Genomic DNA, 17544 nt, shown 5'->3' with positions numbered 1-17544 from the left:
GCACAACCTTACTTACAACCTATTTTTTCTTGATTATTTTAATAAATGGTGGGGTGGTTTCTTAATCCTACAATTTATTAGTATGTCTGAGGACTGATCACCTTTCTGCTTTGAATATCACTGAATTCCTTGATATATTGCACAACATCAGTGAATAGCTAAAATGCTTAGAGTAAAACAGTTTTCTGCCTTGCTCGGCCTCATTCTGTGGGCAGAACTTACCTGTAAAGAGCACCAAGGTGCAATGTAAAAGGAAGCAGCTATCAGCTGCCAGCAGGCTTTTTCTGTACCTGTGCACTCAATGCCCAGGGCTTCCCCTTCCTAGGAAAAGCAGTCTAGTTTCCTAGCAGGAACTATTCTCAATTAACTTGCCCTCATCGGGCAACTTAATTTGCGGCTGCATCAGTGTTTTCTTGTAGAGCTGCTGTTAGGTGTTGAAGGAGGTATGCAGAAAACTGGGATCCAGGTATTTTGAGTTTGTGGTTAATCCTTGTTTTTTCCTATAGGGAAGGTGAAAAGCATTGTCGATGTTGCGTGCGCGTATGAGACTGACACATTGAAAGCAGGGCAAAAATATAGTCCAGGCTGATGGACCTCATTACTGCTTTTCCCTTAGAACACTTTCAGCCTTTCACAGAGGGGATGGCTGTTACCTCTGCTGTGCAGGCAGAGAAACCAGGACATTGCGTTTGTACTTTGACCCTAGGGAAGCACAATGCTTTCGCCAGGTGTGGCAGGGAAGCATTTTGTATTTATGCTGCACGTTTGGGTTGGGAGAGTCCGGAAAGAGATCGCTGCATGGCGGCTACTCAAAGGCTCAGGATTTCACTCACACCAAGTATCTGCTTTTTCCCAACCCTAAACTGACCCTCAAGCTCTGGACTCCCGTGTTTGTCTCGCTGCTGGGCTTTCTTGCAGGATGGATGGGTGTCGCCTGGTTGGGCCCCTCGGGAGCAGCCGATGCGGGTGCTATGGGACGTGTGCCAGGCTGTGCCTCTGCTAGAGCTGGGAGCCCCTGCCTCCGTTGCTCTGGAGGGAGGCTGGGGCTGTGACCGTGTGTTTTGGCACTGAAGACCCGCTGTCCTCTGGCCAGCCTGGCCCTGGAGGTCACAGCCTGGGCTAAGTTGCTTGTGCTTCTCCTTTCTTCCTCCTCTTCTCTATCTTGGACTTACCCTGCCTGCATCCTCTCTTAAACCCCACCACAGAAACCCATCGGATGCTCTTGTGATGCTGCAGCTCCTCCATCCCCAGGCACAACCCCTGTGGCACATCACCTCCCGGGGTCCCGAGGCCACCTCTGTCATCCTGCACATCGCTGGTGCCAGGTGAGTGTTTAAAGGCAGAGCCGTATCCAAAAAGCAGAGCGGGCTGGAGAGCCCCTCAGCTGCAGCAGGCTGCGGCACTGCCTGGCCGTGGGGTCTCTCCCCAGGCAGCCCGTCCCTCCACGGCTCCGCTGGGGTGCTGGTGCCCCAGGGATCACAGTGGGCTTCTCCACACCTCTAACCGGTCCCCCCGGTATGTGACAGCCTGTTGGGTTACTATGGCAATGTGGCTTCGTCCCTGGAGATGCCATCACCAGTTGCAACTCTCTCTAATCCCTTTGCAGATGTATATTTAAATCTCAACCCTTTCATTAAAGCCGATCAGCTTATTGAAGCCTCTGAATGCAGCGTATTTATGAAATTAGCCTGCCTGTAAGAATGAGTTTGTTCTCACTCCAGAGGTGTAATGCTGCTAATCGATATAATAGGTTAAACCCTTTTATTATGGCTCTGCTGAGAGGATCTGGAGTTTGACATTTGTATGCCGCACTCAACGCTCCCTTTCTCCCCTGCTAGTTATTTTTATCAGTATTTTGGTTCTTATGACAAAATTGCACTCTGCTCACCTGGAAAGCTCTTCCCCCTCTAAATCCTACTCGCGTTTGGCTTATGTTCAGCCCTGTGGCAAATGAAAGAGCTCTCTTGACTTAATTTTCAAACATCAAGGTCCATTAAATCAAAGTGATGCTTTCCAGATCTTGTGGCTCTCAGCAGCCCATCCCTGTCCCCATCTGTCCCTCCCCTGGCTCCAGGCATTTCAGCTCTGCTGGACGTCTCCTGAGCTGGTCATCTGACAGGACTCTGAAGCCATGTTTTAGGGTGTTACCGGAGGTTTCCCCTTGTCTTGCCTGCGCTATGGGAACCTGGTGACATCCTCCTATGTGTCATCTCGGAGCTGTGGCCGAGAGCATCCCTTGTTGGCTGTCCCATGGGTGCGAAGGAGGGATGGTTGGCTGGATCCAGCTGGGTCTGGGGCCAGCTCTTGCTAGCCTTCTGGCCAGCTCATGTCACCCTTCTGCTGTTCTTGGGTTTCTCCTGCCCTTTGCTTAGCTGTTTGCCCGCACTCGTGCTCCTGTTCTCATTACCTGCTGTGTTAACGAGGGGAAAGTCCCCATCCTCCTCCGTGACCGGCTCCATGCATGTGATGTGAGGAGGTTTTGCAGAGGGATCCGGAGAGTGGTCAGCAGGGAGGAGGGACACGACACGCAGGGCCAAACGGCTCAGACAGATCTTCCGCGTCCGCGGTGAGTTCTCTAAAATCAGCTGCCTTTGCAGCTCCCATCCCTGGCTGGGGGCAGCCGGTCACCTATGGGCGCGAGGGAGAAGATGGCTTTGGGGTTAGGCGGAACTGAGACTTCTAGGGCTTTTTGGGGTCCCACGTAGGCAGCACCCCCGGGTTGAGGATCCCAAATGTCCCAGGCACCGGTGGGGTTTAGACTGGGCTATCAAGCAGAGAGGCGCAACCAAAAAGCCTGTCCTGCTGCCCTGGATTGTCCCATCCTCTCTGCTGTGCTTGCACATGCATGTGCACAGCCCCTTCTCCGTGTCGATTCAGCCTGCTGCAGAGACCACGCAAGCACAATTTGCAAGCTGTACTGTGGCGCGCAGGAGGATGAGACCAGCTAACGCCGTCCGTGCAATATTCTGCTTGAACGCTTGGAGGCAAAACTGTATTTCTGGACAGACGTGCTGACACCACGATGCACTGTGTGCGGGCACTGCCTCCTGCCTCCCTGCTCGGGGCCAGGGCCGTTGGCACAGCCGCCACGTGGGCATGGCAGGGGCTCCTGCCGACCCTTCCTGGCTCTTCCTTTGAGATTCGGGGGAGGCACTAACCCCTGTTGCTGGGTGCTGCCTGGGAGCAGGGCACAGGGTGCTGCCCGCGGGCTCCGTCCCTCTGCTGTGGGTCACAATGTGGGCACGAAGCTGCTTGCCCTGAGCAGCGGGGCCCGGCTGCGTGGTGCTCTGCCAGCAGCCGACCTTCGCCTGGCTCCCTGCTGCCGGGGGGGCGGGAGGTGCTGGGGTGCTGGGGATGCTGCTGAGGGCACCCTGCCAGGGTCACCCCGGGCCCAAAAGCAGCGGTGGCCCATTTGGCCAGGCATCCCCCTGCTCTGGAAAGCATCTCCCAATAAGGTTTGCAACCATAAAATAATTTCTGTGTGTCTCTCCTGAACTGCGTTAAACTTCTGTAAATTGGAGTCTGATATTTTAATGCTGCGACAGGGTCACTGGCTGCCAGCTGTTAATGAAAACCATTTTTTCCCGCCACTTTAATTTTCAGCTCCCTGTTTCCCCAAGGGTGAAGCCCGGCCTCTGAAAGGCTCCAGTCCCCTTTTCCAGTCGCTCAGCTGCTTTCCTGGGCACACAGCAGCCTGCCGGAGCCTGCAGCCAAGCCTCGGAGGAAGGTCTTCCTCGCCCAGTGCCTCCAGCTGAGGCCAGTGGTGCCACTGGGATTTGGCCGTGGGGATGCTGTGGGTGCCCAGATGAGCAGCCAGAGGCAGCAGAGTTGCTCCCCAGGATATTTTGGGGAGACGAGGCAGGGGAAAGGCTTATCCGGGAAGGATTACCAGCAGAGGGCAATGCCGGGATGGATTGCCATCTCCGTGCAGTTCAGTAGGTGTTAAACCAGAGCTGGTCCAGCGTGAGAGGGGGAAGGAGGCAGATGCTGGGACCGCAGCCCCCCTGGCCCTTTCAGACTGCCTCAGCCCTGGCGATGTTTCCCGGAGCAGGCAGGAGCAGGCAGGAGGGCACCTTCTTGCCGGGGCGGGCGGCTCATGACTGCCCAGCATGTCCCTGTCCCACCGGTGAGGGGTGGAGGTGACGGCTGGGAGCTGCATCCCTGCCCGCGCGGTGCCATTGTGGGCAGCTCTGGGGAAGCAGAGCTATCCTAAATCAGGGTGGGCCAAATCCTGGATGATGCTGAGTGCTTCAACCGCTCTCAAAGATCAAGGCTTGGGCTTTGCTGCTGGCCTATTCCCCCGCGGGCAAGGCAGAGCATTCGGGAGGCAAGAGAAGTGCTCACACCGCTCTTCAAACCCTCAGCAGAACAGGGAGGAACGTTGCCTTTGGCTTTGCGAGGCTGCAAGCATCCTAATTGGGTTTGTGCACCTCTATCATCAGTAGAGACAAGAGCACCCTTCCAGCAGGCAGCGACAAACGCTGCCGCTGCCCTCGGCATGCCGGTGCCGTCCGGGGAGGCGAGGAGTTCTCGTGCTCGCGCAGGCGGGATGCCTGTGGGGCTGGTGGGAGCTTGGTCTCTTGCGAACGTGGTAGGGGAAGGGGAAAATCTCATTACAAGTGGAAAAATGCAGTGGGATTACACCAAATACACGTGGTGCAGAGCACAGAAAAGCACGCGCTTTTGCACAAAGGACCCTAAAAAGCAGCAGCTGATGTAATAGGCTGAAAGTAGGGATTTGGAGACTAGAAAATCATTACAATAACTAACCAGAGAAATCCCAGGGTGCCTGGACGGTTGTGTGGCACATTCTTGTGGCTCAGCTGACAGGCAGTAACATGGCAGCTTGGCCACACAGGGATGCATCAGATCCTGCAAGAAAGTTAAATGCTCTTCTTCAAGTAACTCTGCACCCACAGCTCGCTGACTGTCCCTCGCTCTGCCTGGATCGCAGTGTCCTCTGCAGTGCCAGCGATCCCCATGTCTCCTACCAAGGTATGCTGGAAAAGCAACTTGTGTTTTCCTGCTCTGGCCACCTCCAGAGGTGACAGAGGTCACATCCAGTGACAGCAGCATCGGGTTCGGAGAGCACAAATGCCTTCCTCTACTGGACCAGTAACTTTTTGGCAGCACAACCACCGGCATCCCCGTGCGGGGCCGGTTGCAGCTCCTGGGTGCTGGGCTCTGTTTTCCTGCCCTGCGGCACATGGGCACCCAGCCAGAGGAGCAGCACCTTCCTAGGGGCCGCTGATGCTTTGGTGTCCTTGCTTTGCCTTGCTCTGTTGGTCCATGAAGCAGCAGCACACGATGGTCTCTTTAAGTCTCTATTAACAGAACAAGAGCTGGGGAAAATTTGTAGCCAGCTGAAGTGCTGAGCGGAGGAGGTGGTGATCCCTGCCTGCAGCTAGAGAGCGATGCTGCTCCGGACACTGCAGAGGCACTCGTCATCCCACGGCCATTCCCTGCAGAAACAGGGATCAGCTCAGCGGATCAGCTCTCTGCACTCACATCTTTTATTTCACCCCCTAGGAAAGCTGCTGCTCCTAAGGCTGCCATAAGCACAGCCCTGTCCCCAAACCCAGGAGACCCTGGCCGGGCTCCCGCTCTGCATTTTCCAAGATCACACTTGTTTGGCTTCCAGGGAAGAAGTTTGCCTCATTCTTCCAAAAAAGATCAGAACAAGGAGACCAGTTTTGTCATAAATAAAATATACCCCATCTTCAACATTAAGTGTACACCCGCTCTGGCATCAATTATGGAGAAAGAGTGTTACTGGCCCTGACGTTTGGGGCTGGAGTCAGAAGACTGCTCGCTGGTAAGAAAATAGCTGGGGTTAACTGTCCTCAGCCCTCTTCCTTGGCCGTTTGGGAGCAAAGCCCTGGGCAGGTCCCCGCTGCCGTGCTCAGCCCCTGCGATGCTGAATGGATGAGTGAGATGAGCTGTGGGTGGGAGATGTCACCACTTATTAATGACTTCTGTTTTGAATGAGGGGCTTGGAATGAACTTGGCTGATGGCCACGTGGCCGCTGGTCTGAAGTCTCTGCGGTCTCATCTGGGACCTCTCCTGGTCAGGGCTGGCAGCTTTTGGGGCTCTTGGCCAAGGTTGTCCGCGTTCCTCCTCCTGTCCTTCCCCTGTTGGCTTCATCCCCTCCAAGGTGCGAGAGCCGGTTGTGAAGCTCTGAGCAATGCAATCCCTCCTTTTCAGAGCCATCCTCAGGCCGCTGTGTCTGAACCCCAGGCTGAGCAGCTCTTCTTTCCCTCCCCAGCCCGTCGGGGTACCATCCCGGGACGACGCCGGGGTCTCTGGGGTTTGGCACAGCCTTTCCCGGCTCTTGTGCTTGCCCCTGCCAGGGAGGGTTGGGTCTCAGCTCTACTTGTCCAGCAATGACATGGAGATAAAATGTAAAACGTGCTTATTTTTTGCAGGGAAGACACAGTCGAAGGCTTTTCTCTCCCACGCTGGCAATGGCAGTACAATTTATGCCTCCCCTGAAGGTAAGAGGGCTATAAAGAGGCTGTGGTGCAAGCAGTCCCATGGTGCAAACTCTGGTCCGTGGAATAAATCCTGGGCAGGTTTGTTACAAGCTGGGTGGATTCGGCTGCGATTTGGGGACACAGGGAGCCTCTCCCATCCCTCCTTGCCCTTGTGAGTTGGAGGCTTCATGAAGCCGGGCTGTGCCCTGCCCCAGCACGCCTTACATACCTGCCCGGCTTTCTCCTCGGGTGGGCTCGGGGCTGGGTTGGGGCTCTCATGCTTCCAGTAAGAAAACTATCAGCTGATGTTTGATGGCACAGGGGGGGATTGGGCTTGTCAGCACAAGTGGTTAGACTGGTTTATAGGTGGGGAAACTGAGGCACAAGAGCGGCAGTGCTGCCCCGTGGGACAGGCTCTTGGGAAGCATGGCTACCATCTTTGGACAGGGCCGTCTCGTGCCATGTCGGCATCCTGATGGGCAGCGCGTCCCTCTCGTGTCCGTGGCATTACCGTTACTCAATTAACGCTCCCAGACCTTCCTCTCCTTCACCTCTGCTGGAAGATGAGAAAGTGGAAATCTGCCATATGGTTTCTTGATGGGATGTTGCTGTAAGTGGAGCTATTACAGATGCAAATGAACAATTTTAAGCAGTGAATGTGAAACCCAATGGCAACGGGACGCTCTTCGCCTCTGTGACACTTTTACTGTGGCATCACTGGAACAGGAAGTCTTTGCTTTGCCTGGGGAGGGATAAATCACTTTGTGCTGGCTCGGGTGGAGCACTGGAGGCAGTAAATGCTCTGCTGAGCATCCCCCAAAATGGGAGCGCAGCTCCTGGGAGGGGAGCGTCTTTGCTGCATGTCCCTGAGGATCCATTGCAGTGATTGGCATCTTCAAGGTGTCCCAGCTCTGGGGCTCTTGTGTGCAACAGGGGAGAAGGAGGGATTGCTGGGCTGATGGTTGTGGCTGTGCTGGGGCTTTCTGCAGCCCCGTGAGACACGTAACCGTTTTTGCTGTCTGTTGTCCCAGATGGCTCTTCTGCCGGGTCTGAGAGTCCCACGAGTGGCAACAGCACGTGTCCGTCCTTGTCCGAGTCTGCTCCTCCCTGACTGCAGAGGTGCAGAACAGAAACACTTGTAATGACTTTCACAGGGGCCTGCCAGCATTTTTGGGCATGGAGAGGAAACAGAAACCTCCCAGCCCCAGGTCGGACGTGCACGGTGGCAGGGTTTCATGCCCGTAACCCTGCATGCAAGGAGAGCGGGAGCATCCAGGACCTGTTTTTTCAGCCTCTGCATTAACAGCCTGCTGTCCGCAGGCATGAGCCGGGGAGCAAGTGCCAAAGCTCTGCGATGGGACACATGTTCCCAGCAGAAAATGCTGACACGTGTCCTGCAGACCGAGGAGGTGCTTGTGAGAGGACGTGTGGCGCGGGGAGCGGGGGCAGAGCCATCTGTCACTGCTTTCTAATTAACAGTGGATTTGATATGATAATTAAATCTGACTTTTGCATTAATTTTTTGCTAATTATTTACAAAAATGTTTTGAATAACTGTCATCATGGTGTGCAAAAGTGGTATCCAGCGGCCAGCTGGTGGGCAGCGAGTCTGAGTGTGATGATGGGCTCATCAGCGCGCTCGGCCTTGGGGCCAAAGCTGCCGGGGAGCAGGTGGCCCCAGGTCCCCAGGGCCACCACGTCAGCGGGGGCTTTTTGGGAAGCTCCACATCCCGCAGTGCTGGGATGGGAGTCGGGGCCGGCTCTGGGGGTTGGCAGCAGCTCTCCTTCACCCCAGATGTCCTGGTGCCATGCGCTGGCATGTGCAGGGCTGGGGGAAGGAGCACCCATGGGTGCTGCCCGTGGGGGATCCAAGCCTCTGGCGAGGGTGCGGGAGGGCCCCGGGGGTGCATCCTGGGGCTGCCTCAGGCAGTGCAGCGGCTGGAGGCAAGGTGGGGGACAGCAGCATGGCTGCTGCTCTGCTGGGGTCTAATGAACGGCCCCATTTTGAGCATCCATTGACGAGCACAAGGGGCTGCTGCCACCGAAATTTCACAGCTCCGACCGCGTCAGTGGGAGCTCCAGAGACTCACCCCCCTTGGAAAGTCAAACCTGTGACCCTGTTCGGTGTTGCCACGGGGTGCTGCAGCCAGGTTGCTCATGCAAGGTGGCTCCGACGGCCACACAGGCATCTGTGCTTGGGGGAAGCTGCTCAGGGATGCTCTGCCCATAGCGGGTCCCGGACCCAGAGAGAAAAGCAACCCCAGGGCAGCAGCCTTGCGGGTCGCAAGGAGAACAGTGCTGGAAATCAGGGGTTCTGTGCAACGCAAGCTGCCCCGGAGGAGCTGTGCTCTGGGTACCCCGGCCCTCGCAGCCCTCCTTCACCTCAAGGTGAGGCAGCTTTTGCCTCATCCTCGGGGCGCCCCAGAGCAGCGGTGCCAGGCGCTGCTGAAATGTCAGCTGCAAAGGAGCTTCCTGGCGTTTCAAAGCACTGGTGTTTAAACGAGCTGCAAGAACGAGAGCCGGCATCGGGGGGGGAGCCGTGGAGAGGCCGGGGAGCCAGCGGGACCGAGGGATGCGGATGGCTGCTCCAGCACTCCCCTGCAGCAGAGAGGGACCATCGGGGACTGTGATAGCGCGGTTAGGGTCTCTGCAACCTTCTTGGCATCACACGCAAGCTGCTCGGTGCAGGTTCAACCCTGGGATTCCCTCTTCGTCCACCGTGAGCAGCCGAGGGGGCTGGGGTCTCTGGGGGCTGTAAATGCCAGCCAGCCTCTGCGCAGAGGCTCCATTTTCCCCTTTATCATGGAAACTGTTTTTTGTGGGACCTCTCTGGCCCTGCTCTGCTGCTCCTGCTCTCTGTGTCCCCAAAACCCATCCTCTCGGGTGCTGGCACTGCAGGGGACAATGTCAGCAAAGCCCAGTCCCACCGTGTCAGCCTGAGAGCACTGTGTGTGGGATGTCTTTCCCCAGGAAGGACCTGAACTGGTTCAGCCTCCTCCCGCTGTGGAGGGAAGCACTGCAGAAGGCTGCCGGCCGCCCGGCAGCTCCGTGGAAGGACGTGCCACCACTTATTTTATTTTTACAGGCATCTGCATTGAAATTTGTCGGATGGCCTCAACAGGGAGCAGCTCTGCGTTGCACGTAAGGCTGGGGTGGGCACCATGGTCTCCCCGCCCTGCTGAAGCATCGGTGCCTTCCCAGCAGTTCCCGTCCTCATGCATTTCACTGGCTCCACCAGCCCTTGCGTGGTATGAAGGGTCTGACTTTGGTCTCCCCGGTAAGGCTTTGGTGAGTGAGGAGCGGCGGCGGTGCCGGATCCACGCAGGGCCAGCCGCGCTGCCGGTGCCTCCGTGAGTCTCGTCCCTTGCACAAGGGGAGCAGGAGCATCTCAAAACCAGCAGTTAAAAGCTGTGCGGAGCAGCTGTGGCAGAAGTTTTAAGTGAGTTTTCCTCCACCCAGGGCAAATTTGGGTAAGAAATGTCTAAATTTTAAATCTGTGGTTCTCACTTGCTGCTTTTGTGGCTCATCTGACTCTTTCCGTGCTGCTTGAGAGGCAGATGATGGAGCTGGGCGGGACAGAGCTGCAGAGGTCGGTGCTGGGGGGCAGGCAGCGGGTAGTGGGGAGCTGCCTGGGGGTGAGCGGGGCCCCGTACCCAGCTGTTGGGGTGCAGAACGGGGTGCACGAGCTGCAGCCTGCGGCGCCCTCAGTTCTGGCTGTTGCTTTTCCCTTCGTTAGTATGAAGCACGCGTGCGGATTAGCTTACCCTGCTGAGTTTATTATAGGTTGCTGGTTTTCTGCACCAGTCGGCTCTGTGGCTGTACAATGTGTAATTCACAATCAATTTACCTAAAGTTAAAATACAAAGGAGGGGGAGAAAAAGAAAAAAAGAGCCTTTTCAGTTTAACAGCTGGTGGTGCCTCAATAGCCGCCACCGTGGGCTATCAACAGCACTTCACCATCCAATATCTGACATTATTTCTTAGCCTCACTCAGTTCAGTTTCACCTCAATCCTGAGCAAATATTGACAAATCTCATATAATCCTGCTGGCACAGTACCGGAGAACTTTATTTTGTTTGCACCGTGCTTGGTACCATCTATATCCCCTGGACAGGAGCCAAGGGACACAAGCACAAAGTTAAATCGGAAGAGCAAAAGGACGGGAGAGCAAAGAGGCTGTGTGCGTATGCGGTTTGCTGGGAGTGTTTTTTGGGGACCGGGGCTGCTCCTTCCCACATGTCTGCCCAGCCCCGGGCTGTCGGGGCTGGGTGGCTGCGGGCGCATCCCCTCGTGGGCATCCCCCTGCGCCCAGGGGCTCTGGTCCCACTGCAGAAGCCTCCATGGCACGTCCAGGAGGAAAACATCTCTCTGTAACGTTTCTAGGGACACAGGTATGGTGCTGTCTCCAGAGGACCAGGTAGAGACCCGGCACATGGGGACGAGCCGCGGCTCACAGAGCCCAGGCCAGGAGGGACATCTGGGCTGGGGGCCGTGTCCCACCGCTGGAGCCTGGCTGGGGCTGAGCCATGCTGCGGCGAAGCAAGATGGGAGGAAGCATCGCTCAGGCGGGCGAGTGGGGAGAGTTTTGCTTTGATATTCCTGCTGGGACAGTTTCTAGCGTTCGCTATCGGAGAGCGTGACAAATCTTCCCGCACCCACCGCTTTCATCACTCACCTGCGGTTTATTCTCCCCTACCAAACCATCTCTCAGCGAGGCTGGGAGGTGCTAAATCAGCTCCTTCTCAGCGCCACGGCTCACGTTATTGCTTGGAAGGTTTGGGGTGCTTTTGTTTTACCAATCTATCAAAAACCAATTCCAGTTCAGGGAGAGTGATGGGTGCGTCAGGATAAAGACCCAGCGAGCGCTGCAGTTTCTCCTGGACACGTGCTGTCAGGGTCCCCATCACTCCTGCGGTGGCTGGCGAGGAGCTGGGGATGGTCCTTGCTGCAGCTCCGGGGCTTGGTGAGCAGAGCAATGTCGTGCGCATGAACTGGCTCAAGTCTGTTGCCTTGAACTTGAGCCAAAGGTTTTGGCCGAGGCAGGGGGAAGGTCTTCTCTTTCTTCTGCTTATCTCCATGGCGGTGGCAATGGGTGGTCAGTGTTCATGCTGAGCTGATGTCTGGTTCAGCAAAGCTCATAGCAAAACAGCATTCAGACTGTGTTACTTGTCCCTGGGGCACAGGGGGTGCCATGAATGGCTGAGTCCTTTTTGGGGATCGCTCTGCACCCCAACAGGCTGCACCCGATGGGCAGAGCTGGGCCAGTGCTTGAATCTTGGAGGTAAAATCCCAGCACTTGAATGGGAAAGACCTGCCCCAGCTCTGCTCGTAGGAAATTTGGAGTCTGCTGGGTGTCATGGCAAAGCTGGGGTCCCTGGGGTGCTGCAGCAAAGCTGGGGTCCCCTGGGTCCCATGGCAAAGCTGGTCCCCAGGGTGCCACAGCAAAGCTGCAAGAAAAGGGACCTTCTTTCCCAGGGTGGCTGCTGTGGTGTCACCCACTGCCTCACTGTCCGGTGCAGGTAAGTGTTTGCAACCTGCCTATTCTGAGTGCGATCTCCCATCCCATGCTGCTGTCGCTCTGGGCCGCATGTCCCACCGCAGCCGAAGGCGACCGCGCCATGGGTGGAGATGCCTTCGCAGCCACGTGGCTCTGCGGGGGCCGCAACGGGGCAGGACCTGCACCCAAACGCCCCTGTCCCCGCTTTGGGACCTCGGCTGTGGTTTTGTCCCCTGGGCTGTTAATTCTCTGATCAGCTCGTCGTACCCTGCCCGGCGCAGGAGCTCCTCTGGCCCCGGGGCTGGATGGGGCTGGGCTTTGTGGCCGGTGCTGGGCTAGCACATGGAGGGGGAGTGCTGCTGGTGCCATTGCAGAAGTGAAGCAGGGTCAGGGCAGGATGAGCCCGTTGCAGCAGGATGAGCCCGTTGCAGGATGAGCCATGGAGGGAGCAGCGAGATTTGGGGGACCGCAGTGCCCCAGCCTGAACCCCACCAGACTCCAGCCAGTGCTTTTCATTTGTCAGCATCACAAGTGCTAAAATGGCCCATCTCCATCAAAAAATGTGCTTTTTATGCAGCCAGGCAACTGAATTTCTCACCTACATCATCCGCAGCATCTTCACCCTACCCAAATCCTGCTGCAGCGCAGACCCAGGGGAACGGCGCTGGGGCACCGAGATGGATGTGCAGAGCCAGGAGTGATGGATGGATGGGCGCCTGGCAGGAGGATGGCAGTGGAAGAGAAAGCTGATTTCAATCGACTGGTTAATGACTTCATAAAGTCAGTGACTTGTTGGCAGCACCTGGCAGTTCATTTTTAACAGCAGAACTCCAGTGCTCAGCCCCAAAGCCAGCTGCCTTGGAAATTCAAAACTCAATAAACAGCTCTGGGGCTGAGGATAAGCTCAGTTTGAATCAAATTGCGCTCTTCCCTGCACCCCGTCCATGCTCTGCATGCTGCATCCTTGCCATCCCCCAGTCCTGATGGAGGGATCATGCTCTTCCACGTGGTATTAATCATAAGCCAGGACCTAGATTAATCTGTTCGACATCCAAAAGAGCTGGGGACAAATGGCATCTGTGGTTTGACCTGGACACGGCATTCATTTTCTTTCTGGATTTGTGCTCTTTCGCGCCCTGCTCACCCGCAGCATGGGGCGGATCAGGTCCCCCAGCGGGACGCAGCGGCAGGCGCCGTCTCACCCTCGGTTATTCCCTCCCCAGCCTTGTGTCCTGTCCCCTCGATTAAGATGGATCATTTCTCTCATTGCTTATCTACAGCACATGTCTTGAAACACTTGTAATATAATTTAATCTTTTTCAAGTCCCACGGCGTTGCTTGGCAAAATGCTGGGTATTACCACTAATCTTCCTGATCTCTGCTCATTTAATTATCTCACTCCACACTTCACCCCCGCCCTCTCCCACCCCTGGCTCTCCAGCCCCAGATCCACCATCTGTGGTGGCTTCTCAGCGTGGGCAGAAAAGCTGACCCTGCAGCTGGGGCTTCCTCTCCAGCTGTACACTCTGACTTTAAGGTCTCGTTCGAAATCTTCACCTTAAATACCTCTAAAGGCTCCCTTCAACCTGCCCATGACCCGCTCCCCACCTTTCTGAGTGTCCCTCCCTGTGACAGCCCCCTGCTCCCACACCCCACAAAGCGTCACAGCTTCTCCCGCAGGTGAGGTCCGAAAAACCAGGGTAAAACAGTAATAAGGGCATTCTGCTTTGCACTAACTTTATAACTTACTTATGGGCACATGTGCAAAAAGCAGTTCTGTATTTAATCAACTCGCTGCCAGCAGCCCGACGGCAATGGGCTGCGTTATTTCAGCAGCTTGGGCTCACGGTTATGGAAACGTGGGGTTACAGCCGTGGCGAGGAGCTGGCTGCAGAAGAAAAGTCTCTTCAGCCTGGCAGTGTGTGGTAATACATACTAATTAAGACAAATGTAATTACCCAGGCTGCAACTCATGCTTAACAAATTAGAACCAAAACATGGCAAGCATGAAGAGAGAGGAAAAACAGGCGCACGGCTTTGCCAAGCGCAGAGCCCAGGCGGGAGCTCGGGCATCGTCTCAAGTCAGCGACTCTCCTAGAGTTCATCCAGGGCACAGGGGATGACTTTTCAGCTTCCTCCGCTGTCAGAAAGTCGCTGCTGCAAATTGAAGGGGCAAAAATAAAAAGAAAAAATATTAAAGGGGCAAAGAAAAAGAAGAAATATGTTTATTTGTGTATCGAGAACTTGGGGTGAAAAAATGAACCAGGCGTCCCCGGGTCCTTTGCAAGGAGCGAAGGACAGGGACAACAAATCCGTGTTCTTATTAGCTGTGAAACCCCTGTGTTTCCTCGGAGGCCACCGCTGGGGACAGGCAGCTGCCTGTGCTGGGGACACCAGCACCGAGCGCTCCCAGAGGCGGCTGTGCTGGTTCGGAAGGGCGGATTGGAGGAGTGCTGCCACGGCTGCTGCAGCATCGCCGGGCTTTCTGTACGTGCTGCACTTCTTGCCTCCTGCTCATTCTCTTGCTGGTGGGTGGACGGCCTCCATGGCGTCGCTGCACTCCTGGGCAAGTCATCGAAGGAGTTTAATGCAGGCTGCATTAAAAATCCTCATCGTCTTTATGCCCAGCCATAAACTAATCAAGGAAAGCTGAGCTCTTGATAAAAATCCTGAGCTGAATCGCTTTAGACTTCAGCCTTTAATTTTTATCAGATCATCTGATTTTTAGCAGGTAAATCAGGCTTTAATTTTTCTCAGAAAGGAGCTGCTGGTGAAAGCTTAATGCACTGGTCGGGGCGGACGCTAGTGAGGATGGTGGGACTGAGCTGCTGAGGTTTCCCGCAGGGATGTTGCCGTGGCCGAGGTGCTGCGTGGGGATGCACGGGTGCTCCTGCACCGGCACGGCCGAGCTCGCTGCCCTGCCCGGGCATCTGCGAGCTGAGCGCGGGTCGCTGGCGGGCGGCTCGCTTGATTCCCTGGCTCAGACAAGCTGCTGTCGGTGTACAGCCTGGTCTGGTGCAAGTGTCCTCAACCAGAAGCCTGCTGCCAGGAGAAGGGTTTTGGGGAAAATAAGTGTCAATGAAACCTTTCCATGCTTGGTATAAAGGTTGGGAAGAGATGCTGAATATTTCTTGCTCCCCTGGTGTCCTGGTTTTGGCTGGGATAGAGTTCATTTTCTTCCTGGTAGCTGGTACAGTGCTGTGTTTTGGATTTAGTGTGAGAATGATGTTGATAACACGCTGATGTTTTAGTAGCTAAGTATATCCAGTATATAAACGGGGGGGGGGGGGGGAGGGGGGGAGTTGGCCGGGAGGGGCGGATCGCTGCTGGGGCATTGGTCAGCGGGTGGTGAGCAATTGCATTGTGCATCACTTGTCTTTTCTTGGGTTTTATTTCTTTTCTTTTTTCTTTTTCTTTTGTTATATTCCTTTTCATTACAATTATTATTACATTTTATTATTATTATTGTTAGTATTACATTTCATTTTACTTTAGTTATTAAACCGTTCTTATCTCAACCCACGAGTTTTACTTTTTTTGTTGATTCTCCTCCCCATCCCACTGGGAGAGGGAGAGCGAGCGAGCGAGCAGCTGCGCGGAGCCTAGCTGCCGGCTGGGCTTAAACCACGACACTTGGAAACGCCAAAAGAGGCTTTCCAGCATGGAGCCGAGAAGGAGCAAACTGGCTGGAGCGGTGGGTGTTGCCCAGAAGCGGGCATTGCCCATCGAGGCAGGGCAGGACCGTGCACCCCCGCCCTCGCACGCCGGGAGAAAACACCGGTGGCTGTGCTGCTCCCCCCGTAAGGGCTCAGTGGGGTTCTCTGGGGCTGCTCGGCTTGGAGCCCAGCTCACCCGGCTGCGCTTGGCAGGAGGGGGGCTGCATTCGCCGTCTTGTGGTTTCCACTCACAGGCGGTCATTTGCGAGGGGATGCTAGAAAGCAGATTAATGAGTAAGTCATTAACAATTAAACCAGTAAAAATGCGCACAGTAAGTAGAGCTGCTGTCAAATGGTGTTCCCGAGGGAGATAATATCCCTTCCCCCTTAATTTCTTAGTAAATCCATTATGATTAATGCTATTACAGAGGAAACACTATTATTACAAATACATTGATGATGGCAGAGCTGCAGAATTAATAACACTGGGTATTACTTAACTAATTAGTAGCAGTTTTCAATAGGACCACTATCCAGATGTGTTAAACTGAACCTTACATTGCATTGTTCTCTGGGCTGTCTGTGCTGCAAGGAGATGAAATGAGACACATCTTCTTTTTGGCCAAAAGCAATCTCCGTCTCTTTGGCCAAAAGCATGGCACCGTCATTCAGCTGAGCTGCCCACAGGTTGGTGCCACCTCTGGAAGCCCTGGGAAGCTGGTGGTGGAGCATCTCGTGGTGTCGGAGACCAGCAGCAATGGACGAAGGGAGCGGAACCAGGACCTGGCATCTCCTGGTGTTCCTCAGCCCTCCGGGGCTGTCCACGCAGGGGACCCGAGAGGCCCCCGCAGCCCACGGGGATCTGGGCCAGCTTGGGAACTTGCCCATCCCTCCTTGCAGCCTCATGGCTTCAGGGCTCCTCTGAAGGATTTTCCAACACCTTTTTTTGCTGCTTTTCCCACCTACTGCAGAAATGCAGTTAGCAGGAGACCTCCTTAGCCGGGGGTTTGCTTTACCCTTTGCTGGTTGGCACTCCCATACTGGGAAATCCTGATAGCTGGCTGCATACTGGGCTTCACAAAGAGAGCGGTACCAGCTTAGTGGACAAATTGGGCTTGAACAGGAGCTGGAGGGAAACTGGTGGGTTGAAAGTGCCTTACACATTGATGCTGCGCTGGTCACCAGGATCTTGGGGACCCTTTTCTCACCTTGGCAAAGCCATCTCCTGTTGTCAGATAGACCTGGGAGCTGTGGGCAGCCTTCATAGTTATTCAGCGCATCCCATTTCAAATTGGAGCAAAGACCAGGTGGGGGGTGAGTTGCCTGCCGTAGCTGGGAGAGTCTCACCCAGTCCCTGCCACTGTCACATCAGCGGTCGTGTCCCGCTCAGCATCATTGGGCAACCTCTTGGCAATTGCTGCATTATGGTAGCTTGTCTGAGAGAGGTCTGCTGGGGGCTGCAAGGCAAGGCAGCCCTGTAATGCTCTGCAGGGAGGCTGGACAGACGGCTCAGGGGCTGCGTTTAGGCTGGAGAGGATCATTCCCACCTGGCCGAGGGCCTGGAGCTGGGCTGGCACTGAACCACCTCTGCCAGCACTGCCCCTGCTCCCCGGGGACAGGGTCCCTCCTCTGCACAAGCATTGCCGTCCCCAAGTGATGGAGTGTGCCCTTCCCCTCCTCCACCCCCCATCCCCATCCCCTGCTCCTCCTGACACAAACAGATCCTGACGCCGCCGGAGGGCTCCTTCCAGTGCCTTCGAATTAACATCTACTTAAAATTCAAATGCAAATAAATTTTTAATTTCCTTAATTAAAATTATTTCCTTGTTAGATCTGAATAATGGGATTTGAAGAATAGAAGTAACGGCACATGCCTGGCTGCGTTGGAGTGGACTGAGGTGCAGGTGAGCAGAGCAA

This window comes from Gymnogyps californianus, chromosome 17, assembly GCF_018139145.2.
Source record: "Gymnogyps californianus isolate 813 chromosome 17, ASM1813914v2, whole genome shotgun sequence".
NCBI lineage: Eukaryota > Metazoa > Chordata > Aves > Accipitriformes > Cathartidae > Gymnogyps > Gymnogyps californianus.
The sequence above is the reverse complement of the archived record's forward strand: the minus strand, read 5'-3'. Positions refer to the sequence as shown.